Source organism: Crocodylus porosus, unplaced genomic scaffold, assembly GCF_001723895.1.
Source record: "Crocodylus porosus isolate Cpor-Errol unplaced genomic scaffold, CroPor_comp1, whole genome shotgun sequence".
In the NCBI taxonomy this organism is placed as follows: domain Eukaryota; kingdom Metazoa; phylum Chordata; order Crocodylia; family Crocodylidae; genus Crocodylus; species Crocodylus porosus.
The window spans coordinates 150,105,530-150,120,150 of NW_017728906.1; the positions used below are offsets into that span (position 1 = coordinate 150,105,530).

Genomic DNA, 14,621 nt, shown 5'->3' on the forward strand with positions numbered 1-14,621 from the left:
TCTTGGCTAAGTGACCAACTGTCTTAATGGTACAGTCCATGTCCTTCTCACTTGCCTGTGCCCATATTGTTGCCTTTGCCTCCCTCTTGAATTCTCTGAAATTAGTCTGGAAATTTAAAGGGGAAAGAGAACAGGTTATCTTACCTCCAAGTTGAGGCACATGATGCACTGTTGCAAAAGATTTTTGCAAATAATATTTAGACTTTGGTTGTAGTAGGCCTACCATATTTCCAGTTCTAAAAAAAGAGAACACCTACTGGGGGGACACCTCACTCCCAAACTACAGCCCCCCCGTCTCTGCTGCTGCCCCTCACTCCTGACCCACAGTCCCTTGCTCCCCTGGGTTGTGCTGGTGACCTTAAGTCCCAACCTGCAGCCCCCTGACCCTGCCAGTGTCCCTCACTCCTGACCTGCAGCCCCCTGTCCCTGCCGGTGCCCTGCAGTCCTGTCCCACAGCCCCCCACCAGTCCTGTGTTTTTACTTCCAAGCCACAACCCCCCCAGCCCTGTTGGTGCCCCTCACTCCTGACCTACAGCCCCCTGCTCCCCCCAGTCATGCTGTAGGGGACCCCAGCTGCCCCTTTCCCAACTGAGTTGGAGCACAGTGATTTTGATTCATGTGGGTGGCAGCAGAGTGAGTCCAGCCCCAGTGTGGGCTGGAAGGGGGAGGAGGGGAGACCTGTGGCACCCCCTGCCTTGGGCTGGGGCTCCCATGCCATGCCAGATGGCCTGGTCACGGCACCCCGCATCCTCTTCCCTCTCTCCCTAGGCAGTTTCTCCTGGCCACCCCACCCCTGCTAACACTGGCAACAGCATCTGTGATGGCACTGGCACCAGCCATGGAGTTCCCTGCTGCCCTCAAAGAGCCCCCCACCCCCTTCCCCTGCAGGAGGGGCAGATAATTCCCCCTGCCCTACGTGCCCTGCTGTAGCCCCAGCCCTCCAACCCCCGACCCCCAAAGACTTACCTGCAGTGCACACAGACGCACGTGATGCTCCCTGGCTCCAAATCACCTTCCCCCTGCTCCCACCAGCGAAGCAAAGCAAAATCCTGGACATTTGTTCAGATTTCAAAAAATGCTCGTACAGAGATCAGAGGACTCATCTGGGAAAACCTGGATGTATGGTAACCCTAGTTGTAGTCATAGTTTGTGTATATCATAAAGGGATGTGGGAGTCTTGGTTGGATTTGCTTTTGGACAATTCAAAAGGTTTCTTCGTATATGCTAAAATTTCAGACCTGGAATTGAGCATTATCTCCTGGTTAAATTTACTATAATCCAGGAGCAGAGCTTGATCAAATTCAATAGGTACCACTGAGGAGGTGAAACCTAAAGCCCCATGACCCAAGCTTGGCAAACACAAGTGTAGAATATGCTTATTCTTGGCCATGGAGTTGCAACTGGCAGTGATTGCAGGTTCTAACATGCTATCCTGCACCGTGATCTGATTGATGAGCAGTTGCAATGGTGGGATGGTTATTTTTATAACTTGTACTTCCCACTGAAACATGAAAATGGCTGTAATCTGCTGTAATTTTATACAAATTAGTTATATAAATGTTCCAGGCTCCCAATCTATAATAATAATAATAATAATAATAGGCTTATTCTGTCTGTCCAGAGCACTCTGATTGGTTGTCTTGGCAGCCAATCACAATGCTTACTGAAATAACCAGAGTGGTCCGGACAGACAGTGCTCTGGACAGAGAGAATAAGTGTGTTATTATTGTAGATCCTGAGGCATTTCAAACAGATATGCAGATTAGCTAGTCAGAGCTAGAATGAAGCACCGGGACCCCCTGCCATGGCATGGGCTGGCTCTGCCAAAGGGGGAAAAAACTCCCCAGAGAGAACAGCGAGAGGCCTGATCCTTTTGTTCCCCTGGAGCCTACCTGCCTCTCCCATGGCTGGGGGTCAAGCTGCCAGCAGGCCCTCTGCAGTGGCAGTGCCCCCCCCGGACTGCTTGAGCAGGATGCCAGGGGTTAGGTGTTGCCTTAGCGGGGCCCTATGGCCATGGAGGGAAGCACCAGGGCTCCCGCAGCTCAGGGGCTGTGCTGCCCACCAGCAGCTTGCTTTTTGGCTGTGGGAGATGCAGACAGAATCCAGGAGAAAGAAAAAAAAAGATCCGACCCCTTGCTGCTTTGCCCTGCCCTCCCTGTCGTCCGTCCCCTCCTACCCCAGCAGAGCTACTGCTGGGTCACACAGCCCCTGAGCTGTGGGGAGGCCTGGTGCTCCCTTCCATGGTGCTGGTGCCCCCAGGGGTTCCCAAGTGGGGTACTAGCTGCACAGATGCAGCCCCAGCTCACAAACAGCACCTGCCAGATCCAAGCTGCTGGGAAGCTCCAGCTTGTTGGCCTTCCAGTGCCCCATACACCATGCCATCCTGCCACCTGGGACCACCTGGGAACAGGCTGGCTGCCCTAGGAAGGCAGCAAGAGGGCAGCTGGAGAAGGTGGTGCAGTGCACGGGGCACTGATAGCCTGCCAAACCCAAGCTTTATTGAGCACATGTAGTTTTCCAATTCCCCAAGTACCATCCTTGCTGCCTTCTCCAGATAGGGCCGTTGTACACGTGAGGAATATCGCTGTAATTTGTTTCATAGCAAACTAAAATACATGGGATGTGCTTACTTTCCATTTAAATGGAAATACGTTGCTGAACATGTACACTGTTACAAAATTTGATTGTAACATGCCACTGAATGTGTACACTGTTATACAATTAAATCATTAAAAAGGGCAATTAAACCACTAAAAGGGGCAATTTCCTCATGTGTACAAGGGCCCTCTTATTCTGTGACTATGAACAAGTCACAAGGTCAGACTTTAGACAGAACATGTATTTATTTTCCTAAGCCTGTGTTTACATGGACAGCTTTATGTAGCCTTGTCGAGGGTGAGAAGTTTTGATTCTGTTAAAGTATTCAGCCAAAGGATAACTAAAAATCCTGTATTTAAAGAAACACTTTTGCAATAAAAATTTAATCGGAAATGTTTTGCGAGTTTCAGCTAGTGTTTCTAACACAACCCTCAACTGGGTTAAATCTGTGGGTTTTTAACATAAAGATAATGGACAAAGGCTTCAACCCTGCAAAAAATCTCTGAACTTAATTTCATCTGAAGCCCGTGAGACATCCCAGCAAGTTTATGATGCAATTTGTGAGCTTAGTTCAGCACCTATGCATTAGCTGGTTGTGGGTCTGCAAAGCTAAAGCCCATGGTATTAGTATCATATATAATATCATCCTGCTACTTCCATTTTAAACTCCCATTTCAACAAAGCTTGAAGGTGACCTTAACCTTGCTCCTGCCCTAGCAGGAATATGTAATATCCATTGTGGTGTTTATTTACTTGGTTTTCACACTTATTACTCTGCTTATTTTCCACATGGCCGTCTTCTATGCTGGAGAAACGTTTTCATTTTCTGATGAGGTGGTGATGCACTCTGCTCAAGTATAGCTACCTCACAGTTTATCTGTAGTGTTTATTTGTTCTCCAGACAGCGAGGGGTTACCCATTTGATGTTATGCTTTTTGGTCTTGTTTGTGCTCTGCTGTGTCTGTGACTGGCTTTTCATTTCAATTGACAGCCTGGTGCCAAGGTGAGGATGAGCTTATCCTTTACAGACCAGGCCTGGCACTTAGGGGACCTGGATTCTAGTTCCAGTCTGCCAGTAATTTCAATGAATCACCTAGCCCCTCTGTAGGTTTACCCACATTTACAAGCAGGATAGCAGCAAATCGGGGTGGAGGGGGTGGGGGGTAGAGTCCCTAGCAAGATGAAAATGAAAAATTGTGTCCTGGGCAAATCCTGAATATTTTGTTTGACTTAAAACAAAAAGTGCGTTTGGGGGTTACTTAACCCCTTCTCCACTGTTTTCATACTTTAATAGTGAAATTTGAAACCAAAATATTTCAAAGCAAAAAAAAATCAGTGTTTCAACTTGTCCAAAAATGTCAATTGATGGCTGAAACTGGTCACCAAATGTGACTTGAATTTGTGAAGGGCTCTGATTCCCTGAAAATCAAATCATCAAGAATAAACACGTTGCTGTTCAATGTGTTTATTAACAATTTGGATGCTGGTATATAAAACTTCTTTTGCAAGCTGGCAGATGTCACACAACTGGGAAGGATTGCAAATAGATTGGCAGATGCACAATTCAGAAGGATCTCAACAGTTTGGAAAGTTAGGCTAGATTTAGGAGGAAGAAGTTCAATGTGGACAAATGCAAGGTGCTGTACCTCAGGAGTAATAATTGAAAATACAAATATAAAATGGGGAACACCTGGCTGGATGGCAGCACCATAGAAAATGACTTGGGAGTCTTGGGAGAGCACAGACTGAGTATGAGTCTACAGTGCGATGGAGCCACATAAAATGCCGATGCATCCCAAAACTGCATCAATAGATGCATTAGATACAAGACACAGGAGGTGATAGTGCTTCTCTACTTGGCATTGGCTACGCCTCATCTGAAGGACGTGGAGAAGTTGGAAAGAGTCCTGAGGTGGGCAACAATGATGATAAAGGGCTTGGAAAGCAAGTCATATGAGAGGCTAAAGGAACTAGGCATATTCAGCTTGCAAAAAGGGTGCTTAAGAGGGGACATGATAGCAATCTTAAAATACTTGAATGGCCACCATAAGGAAGAGGGAAACACCTGTTCTCTTTTGCTACAGAGAGGAGGATGTGCACAATGGCTGGAAGTTGCAGCAAAGTAAGTTTAGATTGGCTATCCAGAAGAACGTCTTCACTGTTAGAACACTGAGGCAGTGGAATAGATTATCTCGGGAAGTTGTGAACTCTTTATTACTGGAGGTGTTCAAGAAGAGTTTGGACAGCCACTGGTTGGGGATGATCTAGGTGCAGCTATGCCCGTGCTCTACGATAGGTTTCCCATGCTCCTGGTCTTTGGTGGTTGTCCCCACATCTCCTCTCTCTGTTATATGTGTCGGGGTGTTTTTAAATATTCTTTAGAGGCATTCAGTCTTGGCTAGAGCCAGGACTGGGGACTTTGACTGGAGTGTGCCAATGCTCTTACTGGGACCAAAGCCAGAGGTTTCTTGGCAAGAGGGTCTTGCCCCTCCATACAGGGTCATACTGATTGGCATATTTGGAGTCAGGAAGGAATTTTACCCCATGGTCAGATTGGTATGGACTTGGTTGCCCTCTACCCAGATCTCATGAGCATATATTGACATTTATTTAATAGAAACAGAACACTGGCTGACATGGTTGCTCTGCTTCACCTGTGGCAAGTTAGGGTGTTAGGTCCGTGTTGTGTCTGGTTGATGTCTTGTGTGGAGTTTAGATTATGGTTTGTATCGGATGGTTTGGATAGGGATGACCCTTCTTTGGCAGAGACTTGGACTAGAATAGATAATCTCTGTAGGTCCCTTCTAGCCCAACTTCTCTATGAAACAGATAACCAACTCTCCCAGCTCTATGCAACCCTTTCCTATTTACCCTTTCCTAATTCCGTGGGGTGATGTGAGGATAAATCCATTAACATTTGGTGAGATGCAGAAGTGTGTCTAAATAAACAAACTGCTTCAAGTTGTATACCAGGCAAGCATTAGGCAGCTCATCTAAAGCAGCAGGAGATTCTTTTCCCCTTCAGATGGAAGTCTTGGGTAGAATATATGTTTCAAGCACTAAGCCAACATTTTGAGTGAGGCTTTTAGCTGCAGATGCCCTATTGTTATGATTTGGAAGCTTTCCTGTACCTCTGAAACTTTATCTTTTGTTCATATTCCTTCCACCGGGCCTGAATCTGTCTGATAAATAATTCCTATAAAGAGTATTTAGATTTAGCCATGGGTTTCTAGTCACATCAATGGGTGACGACAGCTAAATTTCTCTGCTTCTGAAGCTCCTATCTTTTATCTGGTGATTGTTTTTATTGTTGGACTCAGTCTATCAATAGCTGAATTGATTGCACTGGACAATCTGTTGATTAAATGATTGCAATTCCTTTTGAATTATCTTAATTGCAAATAAGGATCCCAAAGCTGCATTGACGTTAATGACATTTTATTTCAATGGGGACAAGAACAGACTAAAATCAAGTTAGTATAAGGCAGTCAAGAAAAATCTTTTGCTTCAAAATTTTTTAATAGCAGGTAACTGGTAGAATGAGGAACAATGGGAAGGAAGTAGAAGTACCAAGCAAAGAAAGTACTGACAGGCTGTGAACAGAAATAAAAATGGAACAATCTGATAAGGTGTTTAATGCTTTGCCATTCAAGTGCTTAGTTTCCAGATCAAACACCTAACACAGCAAAAGAAGATATGCTAGGAAATCACTCACATTTATAGCTAGGTCCAAAGGAAAACTTCAGATTACATCACTCTCAAATGCTGGCAAAGTTTGGGTGTAATTTCACATCCATTTAACAGCTCGCTTCTCCAGGTGAGGAGCATTAAGACAACTAACCATCCCTCAAAAAAACCCCACACAGCATCACCTAGACAGACACCTTTGATCTCCTAAAGCAAGGGTTGGCAATGTTTTCAGGCTGCCAGCTGGATTGACCCAGTTTGAGTCAGAGGAAGGCTGGCATGCAGTGAGCAGGCACTAGAACCCAGCCACTACTTTTTCCTGAAGCATGGGGAGAGCGAATACAGCCAGCACTTTGCCCTGCAGCAACAGAGGGACTTTGGCTGCAGTCACTTTCCCCTGCAGCCATGGGGATGAGCGCCAGCTGTGGATACTAAGCCATGGCACTTACCCTGTGAAGCGGCTAGAAAAAGCAGCAGTAGCTAGGTCCTAATGCTGGACCACTGCATGCCTGGCCTGAACTGGGTTAATCCAGCTGCTGAAGCCCCACATCCGCAGACCAAATCAAATGGCTCCACAGACTGTGGCCCACAGGTTGCTGTCCTAAAGAAAACCTCACTACCTCAGACTGAAACTGCATTTCTTTGACATGTGTATTCTCCTTCTTTCCCTCGCTAATGGGACTCACCTCACAGGCATTTAGAGGACAAAAATCTCTTGGTGGTTCTTAAATGCAGGGCCTTTCATTTTTTTTCTCTCTCTTTTTCTCTGAGTAAATATAAAATAATACTCACAAGGGGGTGCCAGATTCAGAGCTGTGAATCAAGCCACTGCATCGGTTATTGACCCCTATCCTACGATAGACATATTAAGCTTTGTCACCCTGCTGCAGGTCAGACTAGCAGTGCCAGAAAATAAAGACCAGTGTCTTGTCGTCACTCCTTTGTTGCAGGCGTTTATTAGCTGCTCTGTTTATTCACAGATCAGGTATAAAATGAGCAGTGTAACAGTTTCTTTTGTCCCATGAAAAATTTCAAGAGCTAAAGAAATGTTCTTGTTCTCCTTCAGGATGAGGCCAGGTGTTCATGACAGACCTACCAGGTGCGTAAGACACTCACCTGGAATGTGACACCCAGGTTCAAATCTTTCAATATCAGGGAGAACAGATTCATCGATTGTTGGGGGCTGGAAGGGACCTCGCAAGATTATCAGGTCCAGCCCCCTGCACCAAGCAGGAAGACAACAGGGGTCAGGTGACCCCAGCGAGGTGACCATCCAGTCTGCTCTTGAAGATCTCTAGGGTGGGTGATTGCACCACCTTTGGGAGGAGTTTATTCCACAGTCTGGACACCCTGACTGTGAAGAAGTGTTTCCTAGAGTTGAGCCTGAAGCGGTCTTCCAGAAGTTTGTGGCCATTACTCCTGGTTTTCCCCAAGGGTGCCCTGGTGAACAGTTGTTCACCGAGCCCTTGATGTACACCCTGATGTGGTGGTAAGCTGCTACCAAGTCCCCTCTCAGCCTTCTCTTTTTTTAGGCTGAAGCGGCCCAAGTCCCTCAGCCTATCTTCATATGGATTGCCTTGCAAGTCTCTGATTATACAGGTAGCTCTTCTCTGGACTGTCTCAAGTTTTTCCACATCCTTGTTAAAGTGCGGTGCCCAGAACTGGACACAGTACTCCAGCTGTGGTCTCACCAGTGCCAAGTACAGTGGAAGAATCACTTCTTCGGTTTTAAATGAGATGCATTGGTTGATGCATGCCAAAGTATTGTTTGCTCTGCTGACTACAACATCACACTGATGGCTCATGTTCATGCAATGGTTGATTATTACCCTTAGGTCCCTTTCAGTCATGGTGCTAGTCAAATTGGCACCACCTAGCTTGGAGGTATGTTGGGGATTGCTTGCCCCCAGATGGAGCACTTTACACCTCTCAGTCATAGATGTTAGGGCTGGAAGGGACCTTGGAAGATCATCGGGTCCAGCCCCCTGCCCAAGGGGCAGGAAGCCAGCTGAGGTCCAAGGATCCCAGCAAGATAAACATCCAAATGTTTCTTGAAAGTGTCCAGAGTAGGTGCCTGTACTACATCTGGAAGGAGCCTATTCCAGGCCTTGGGGGCTTGGACAGTAAAGAAGTTTTTCCTTATGTCCAGCCTGAAATGAATTTGCAGGAGTTTGTGACCGTTACACCTTGTCATCCCCTGGGGTGCCCTGGTGAATAGATGTTCCCCCAGATCCTGCTGAGCACCCCTGATGCACTTACAGGCTGCTACCAGGTCGCCCCCTGAGGCTACGCTTCTCTAGGCTGAAGAGTCCATGGCTCTCAGCCTCTCTTCATAAGGCCTATTCTCCTGCCCTCTGATCGCATGCGTGGCTGTCCTCTGGACTCTCTCTAGCTTCTCCATGTTCTTCCTGAATTGCAGAGCCCAGAATTAGATGGAGTACTCCAGCTGCAGTCTCACCAAGGCCGAGTACAGCGGGAGGAAGACATCCTGCATCTTGCTCGAGATGATCAGTAAATGCAAGCCAGAGTTTTGTTTGCTTTGCCAGCTGTGGTATTGCATTGGTGGCTTGTGTTCATCTTGTGGTCAGTCATGACCCCAAGTGTCTTTCGGCCGTGGTGCTAGCAAGTGTAACATTGCCGAGCCTATACATGTGATGCGGGTTTTTATTCCTGAGGTGGAGCACCTTGCATTTCTGCTTATTGAATGCCATCAGGTTTTCATCTGCCCGTCTTCCAAACCTATTGAGGTCAGCCTGGATCGCCAGTGCTGAACTTCATCTGGTTCTGATTCGCCCAATTCTCCAGCCTATCCAGGTCCACCTGAATCTGCAGCCTACCTTCAGGCGTGACCAAGCTCCCCCCTAGCTTGGGCTTTGAAGCTAAGTCTATGTGTATTCCATTTGAGCGCCCCAGAGGTGTGGCTAGCAAATTGAGTGCCTATAGTGCAGGGGTCCCGAGGTCTGGGAGAAATACCATTCCACTTGCCTTGCTTGCCCCCACATCCCCAAGATACAGTCCATGGTGTAGTGCTGTGCTATGCAGCTCCTGTGCAGGGCAGGGGCAGTCTAGGACTTTCGCCATTGCTACAAAGACTCCCAGTGCAGGGAATTCTGGCACCCCCTTCTAGTTGGTGTGTCAAGTAAGTGTCTTGCTCACCCTCCTGGAGTGCCCTAAATTCTGTGCTTCTCTGCAAAGGGTGTCTCACTGTCTGTTTTTGACTAGAAATTCCATCCTGGACCTGGGAAACCTTTCCTGGTAACAAATTCATTATCCTCCCCCAATCCCTCTCCAAATGTTGTATATTGTCTCAACATCTGCATTTTCCAATGAAAAAATTCATAAATGATATAACTTAATTTATCTCTACTATAATCTTTCTCCACTTTGCACAGGAAGTGTAGCTTGATCCTGACCTGAGGGCAAAGTACTTTTCCCTCCCTGCACATTCATGTTATTACTAAGTCTCACAATTTCATTGTATGTTTCATGATTTTGTGGGGGGGGGTCTTTAAGTCCCCAATCATATTACCTGAGAAACTCAGCATTCATTTAAAAGGGGTGGGGGTAATGCGGGTGAAAGAATCCTCTAGTTCCCATGTTAAGAAAAGGCTCAAAAACATAAATCCGCCAAAAGACTAACACTAGAACAGATTCTTTAATTTAAAAAAGAATCATTTTTTAGGTCTTATGATTCTTTAGCAAAACTTCTGTTTTGGGGAGACTTGACGCATGATTTTTGAGCATCTGGGGTTGGTATTCAGCATTTGGCTTCCCTGATGAAGCAACCAACATGTGTTGCTGGTGAATGCTAATGTCCCTTTCATAATCAAACATCACAGGCGAGTGGGAAAGCAACTAAATATTGAAATGCCCTGCCCTCACACCCAGGGCTGTCTTAGGAGAGGTGGCATCTGGCACCAGAAGAATTTAGTATTCCACAGGGAGAAAGAACCCGAAGAATATGAACAACAGAAACTTCCGAGATAAGGAGAAAAATATTTTCTCATCCCTATTTTCTCTAGGGAAATGGCACAATTGTTATTCTAAGAGATTACATTTAAACTCTGAGTTGTCCTAATTTTCAAACATAATGTCCGTTATACACGTAAAAGGAAGCCCCTGTTGCCCCAGTACCTTCTGCTAAGTTTCCATGGTATGTGTTTATGTCTGTAAACTCAAGGTTAATGGGTTACAGTAGAAAAGAACTCCAGGGATTAGGCAGAGACATTAATAGACCATCTCCCCCAGCGAGAGTTGCTGAAGCATATTTTCACATTCCTTTGATGCAGGAAAAGGGTTGTGTGTGAATCATTATGGTTGCATTTATACGGAGATGTAGGCAAATGCTGAGGCTTATCAACCGTTTGTCATTACATTGATTTCCAGGTTTAACTTTTGAAATCTGTTTAACTGAAGCAGTAGTTAAAGGGATGTAGCAAATCAGCTATGGCTGCTGCCTCTCTAGGGACACTCTGTTTTTAGGAAGGATTTTAAGACTTTTTCAAATTACAGTGTATCAAATGCTAATTTAGGAATAAGTGAAAACTGATAAGGACTCATTTGCACTATCAGACTAACCATGCTTGTAATGTAGTAATATATTATGTTCTAACACAGTGTTAGTAAATATATTGTGTTCTAAATGCCCTCTAGTGGTGGTTATTATTATGTTGCTATTTCCAACAGGAAATTGCTTGTTCAGCTGCACTACTCAGAATCCTGAACAGGAAGTTGAGGTGTCTGGGTCAACGGAGTGGGAAATTAAGTCACAGTGGATAAATAACAGAACGCTTCAGTGTCTCTTCATGTCTTTGCAAGGAATAAGTCCCATGTGGCTACAATTTACCACAACACTTAATCCTGATTTAAAGTTATTAAAGTCCATTGGCAATAAAGTAGATTACAACATAGTGTGGCTGGGCTTTATGCATGGAGACAAACTATTCCAATGGGGTAAAATTCCCTTTTCTAGCCCAGTTAAAGCAGATTAAAAAAGAAAGAAAGAAAGAAAGAAATCTAGTTAAAATACAGACTGACTGAGTAAACTAGGGTATGACCTAGCTTAATGTAATATTAAGCTGTTTACACCACACAATAGATACGGCTCTTTTGATAATGTCGTGATAACCTGTGAATCCTACAAAAATGAGGATGGGTGGTTTTATTTTTAAAAAAATCTTTGAACAGAGACAAGAAAGCATTTTAAATAGACTAGGGAAGATGACATTACTCATAAAGAGTTAGGCTTAAAGGTATAGGGCTAAATCCTATTCTACCTTTATTTGACTATGTAGCACTTACGTAGTGGAAACCAATGTCTTTTCTGAACCTTACAGTTAATATGGCCACTCTGCACCCAGGATGAAGACCAGCAAGCGTCAATGATAAAGCAGTTGTGTGGGTCTGCTACATTAATTAATTATTTGTAGAGGGGAAAGAAGAGACTCCCACCGGACCTGCTTCTTTTCTCCTGGCCCAACATGGCTTCCCCTCCTCACTACTCGGTGGTCCAGCTTCAAGAAACAGGCTAGAGAATGGTGTTGGCAATGCCTAGCCTATGGCCTGGTGATTAGAGTACTTTACCAGGAAGTGGAGAATGCAAGTTCAAATCCTGATCAGGTGAATGAGAAGGACTAAGAGTCTGCATCTCCTGCTCCCTGGATGCACGCCATAACCGGTACATTATTGTGTTAAAAGGGGAAAGCCTGAGTTGCTGCCACTATGCTACTTCTGATGGGTAAACACATACCGGGGTAATCTGATGCCACAGGTTGGTCTAGAACCTGAACTGTGCATAAGTGCCAGAAAACACCTTCACAAGGCTACACGATTGCCTCTCAGAAGCATAAAGATGAAATAGGAGTGAGCCCATGATGTACTAGGGAGTGTTTTTTTCAATGTGTATATATGGTGCCAAGCAAAAGGAATACCTAATTCTTGATTGGGACTTATATGTAGAACCATAATAAAATATCAGTAATATTAACAGGAAATAACCTGATATGCAGAAAAACTGCTGCAGCAAAAGGAAAGATGTCATCTTTTTGTGAAAAAGGGAAATGCAATTATAGGATGTACCCAGCAAACTGTTGCCAGTAAAGCTAGGGAAGTGCCCTTGCCATTGTACAAATCCCTGGTAAGACCTCACCTGCTATATTGTGTTTAACGCTGGTCATTCATATTCAAGAAAAACAAACTCAAATTGGAACAGGTACAGAGAAGGGCCAGCAGGATGATCAGGGGAATGGTGAACCTGCCTTATAAGAGGAGACAAAAGCTTGGCTTGTTTAGTCTAGGAAAACAAAGGCTAAGAAGGGATGTCATTTCTGTCTATAAATACATTCAAACACCAGGGAGGGGAAAACGAGCTATTTAAAAGCTAAAGGACAATGCTGGCACAAGAACAAATGGGTATGAATTGGCCATGAATAAATTTAAGCTGGAAATTAGAAGGAAGTTCCAAACCATCAGAGCAGCACAGTTGTGTAACAGCCTCCCAATCAGCATAGTGAGGGCCAAAAAAATCTAACTAATTTTAAGATGGAGCTTGAACGATTTAAGAAAGGGTTATGATTAAAATGTTCCTCCTTCCTATGTTCTGCTCGTGAACTGAAGACATGAAGGGTCTAATACTTTCACCACCCCTTTTCTAGTCTGATTAGCAGTATTTCAGTGGGGAAGAGAGTATCGGGGGCTGGGAAATCTGCAGTGAAGTTAACATTTGGAGAAGAAAGGAGACATGCATTGACTTTATACACAAACCAACACACATTCCATTTTTGTTCCACAGGGAGAAAGAAGGAGAGAGGAGTACTTAAAACTTGCACAGTAGGCTAAGGTCCTTTATCCAGAGCAACGAGTATGGCTACTTTGAGCAATCCCTTTTAATTATGATGGGCTTCAAGAGTGCAATTGTTTAGCTAGAGTGTCTAGCTACATAATAACGCTCTTGCCTTTTATTTCAAAGGGGAGCTTTGGAGTGCCTGTGTGCTTGAACGAATCCCAGGTTACAAAGTAATGGATATAATATGATTGAGAATGAAGGTGACCTATAGAAGCATGGTAAATACATGATTTTCTCTGCTCAGCAAGTGCATTTTGATTACAGCCCAGCATATGCCTCTGGTCTCAAGATGCTGTTAGCATTCTTGGGAAAGCTTGTGAAAGGACAAAGTGCAAAGAGCTGTAGGAAAGAGAAACAGGTTCCAAAAACCCTATTTATACCCACACCAAATGCAGAAAATTGAGGGTGATGGTTGTAATCTTGTCTGTCCTTGTTATGAGTTGCCTGTGTTAGTCTGTCATAAGAAGGAAAAATGACTGTGGATCAATACAGCTATCTGCATTGACATTTTCACATTTTTTTAATACTCTAAATGGATTCTGAGCCTTCCTAGTTAACAGTCTTTTCTGCCTGAGGAAAGGTATGTGTTTCTAAAATGTGTATTTTGCTGCCAAATATAGACTTACACTGAAGGGGTTAGTAAGGAAGCACTTTCACTACAGTCAATGGCCCACATTCTGGTCTCAGTTACAATACACAGGAATGAATCTGAAGTAATTCAGTCAAGTTCACTAGACAAGTCTCTAAAATTTACCACAGCACATCAGCAATGAGTACAACAGCACTTCCCTGCACTGTGCTGGTCAATAAACATCTTGGTAAAAACAGACCCACTGAATCGTGCAACATGTACACGTTGCACAGCTACAGATTCTCAGCTGGGACTTGATTCTACATTTATTGATTTTTATGGCGATGATCAAGGCCCTGATGTAAAAACTGTTCTCAGTGGAGTTATGCAGATATGCACTGGCTGAAGGTTTTGGCCACTAGGAAGTGTCAAAGTACACGATCGTACACCAAAAAATATGTTAAAGCCCTGTTATTTATTATTTGTGTTTAAATAGCCACCAGACCAGGGACCCCTTTTGCAAGGAGCTATACAGGTATGTAGTAAGACAATCCCAATATAAGAGCTCACAGTTTTAACATAAGAAGAAATGTTTGCAACTTTGGCACGGAAAATTTACTCTTCTTATGGCCCTTGTTCCCACATCAGTGTGCAGTGGTGTTGCATAGGGGGTGCATGTGCACTCCCTGAGAGTGCTCATGCACCCCCTGAGAGGCCATGTTTCCCGCTTAGGCGACAGGCAGAGGGGGCAGGCAGGAGCACTGAAGCCCCCCGGCAAGTGCCAGTCAGGGAGCGGGGGCACCAGATGAAGCACCACGGCCACTTCCTGGTCAGCATGGTCGGCCGTGGTCAGTGAAACTGGCTGCAGGAGGATCTCTTAAACCCGGTTGGTGAGATTGGCCATGGGGAGACCCCACTCCG

The 14,621-nt window shown here is 44.9% G+C and overlaps 1 protein-coding gene and 1 long non-coding RNA gene across 2 annotated transcripts in view; both read right to left on the minus strand.

The window, feature by feature from the left end:
* The window catches only part of LOC109306506, a 15,280-nt gene extending 12,342 nt beyond the window's left edge, over nt 1-2,938 (minus strand). The window contains exon 1 of the long non-coding RNA XR_002100015.1: nt 2,801-2,938. This is a non-coding gene — a long non-coding RNA (uncharacterized LOC109306506). The remainder of the gene's footprint in view (nt 1-2,800) is intronic.
* SIAH3 (siah E3 ubiquitin protein ligase family member 3) overlaps nt 1-14,621 on the minus strand; it is a 78,501-nt gene that overhangs the window by 60,471 nt on the left and 3,409 nt on the right. The window lies entirely within an intron of this gene.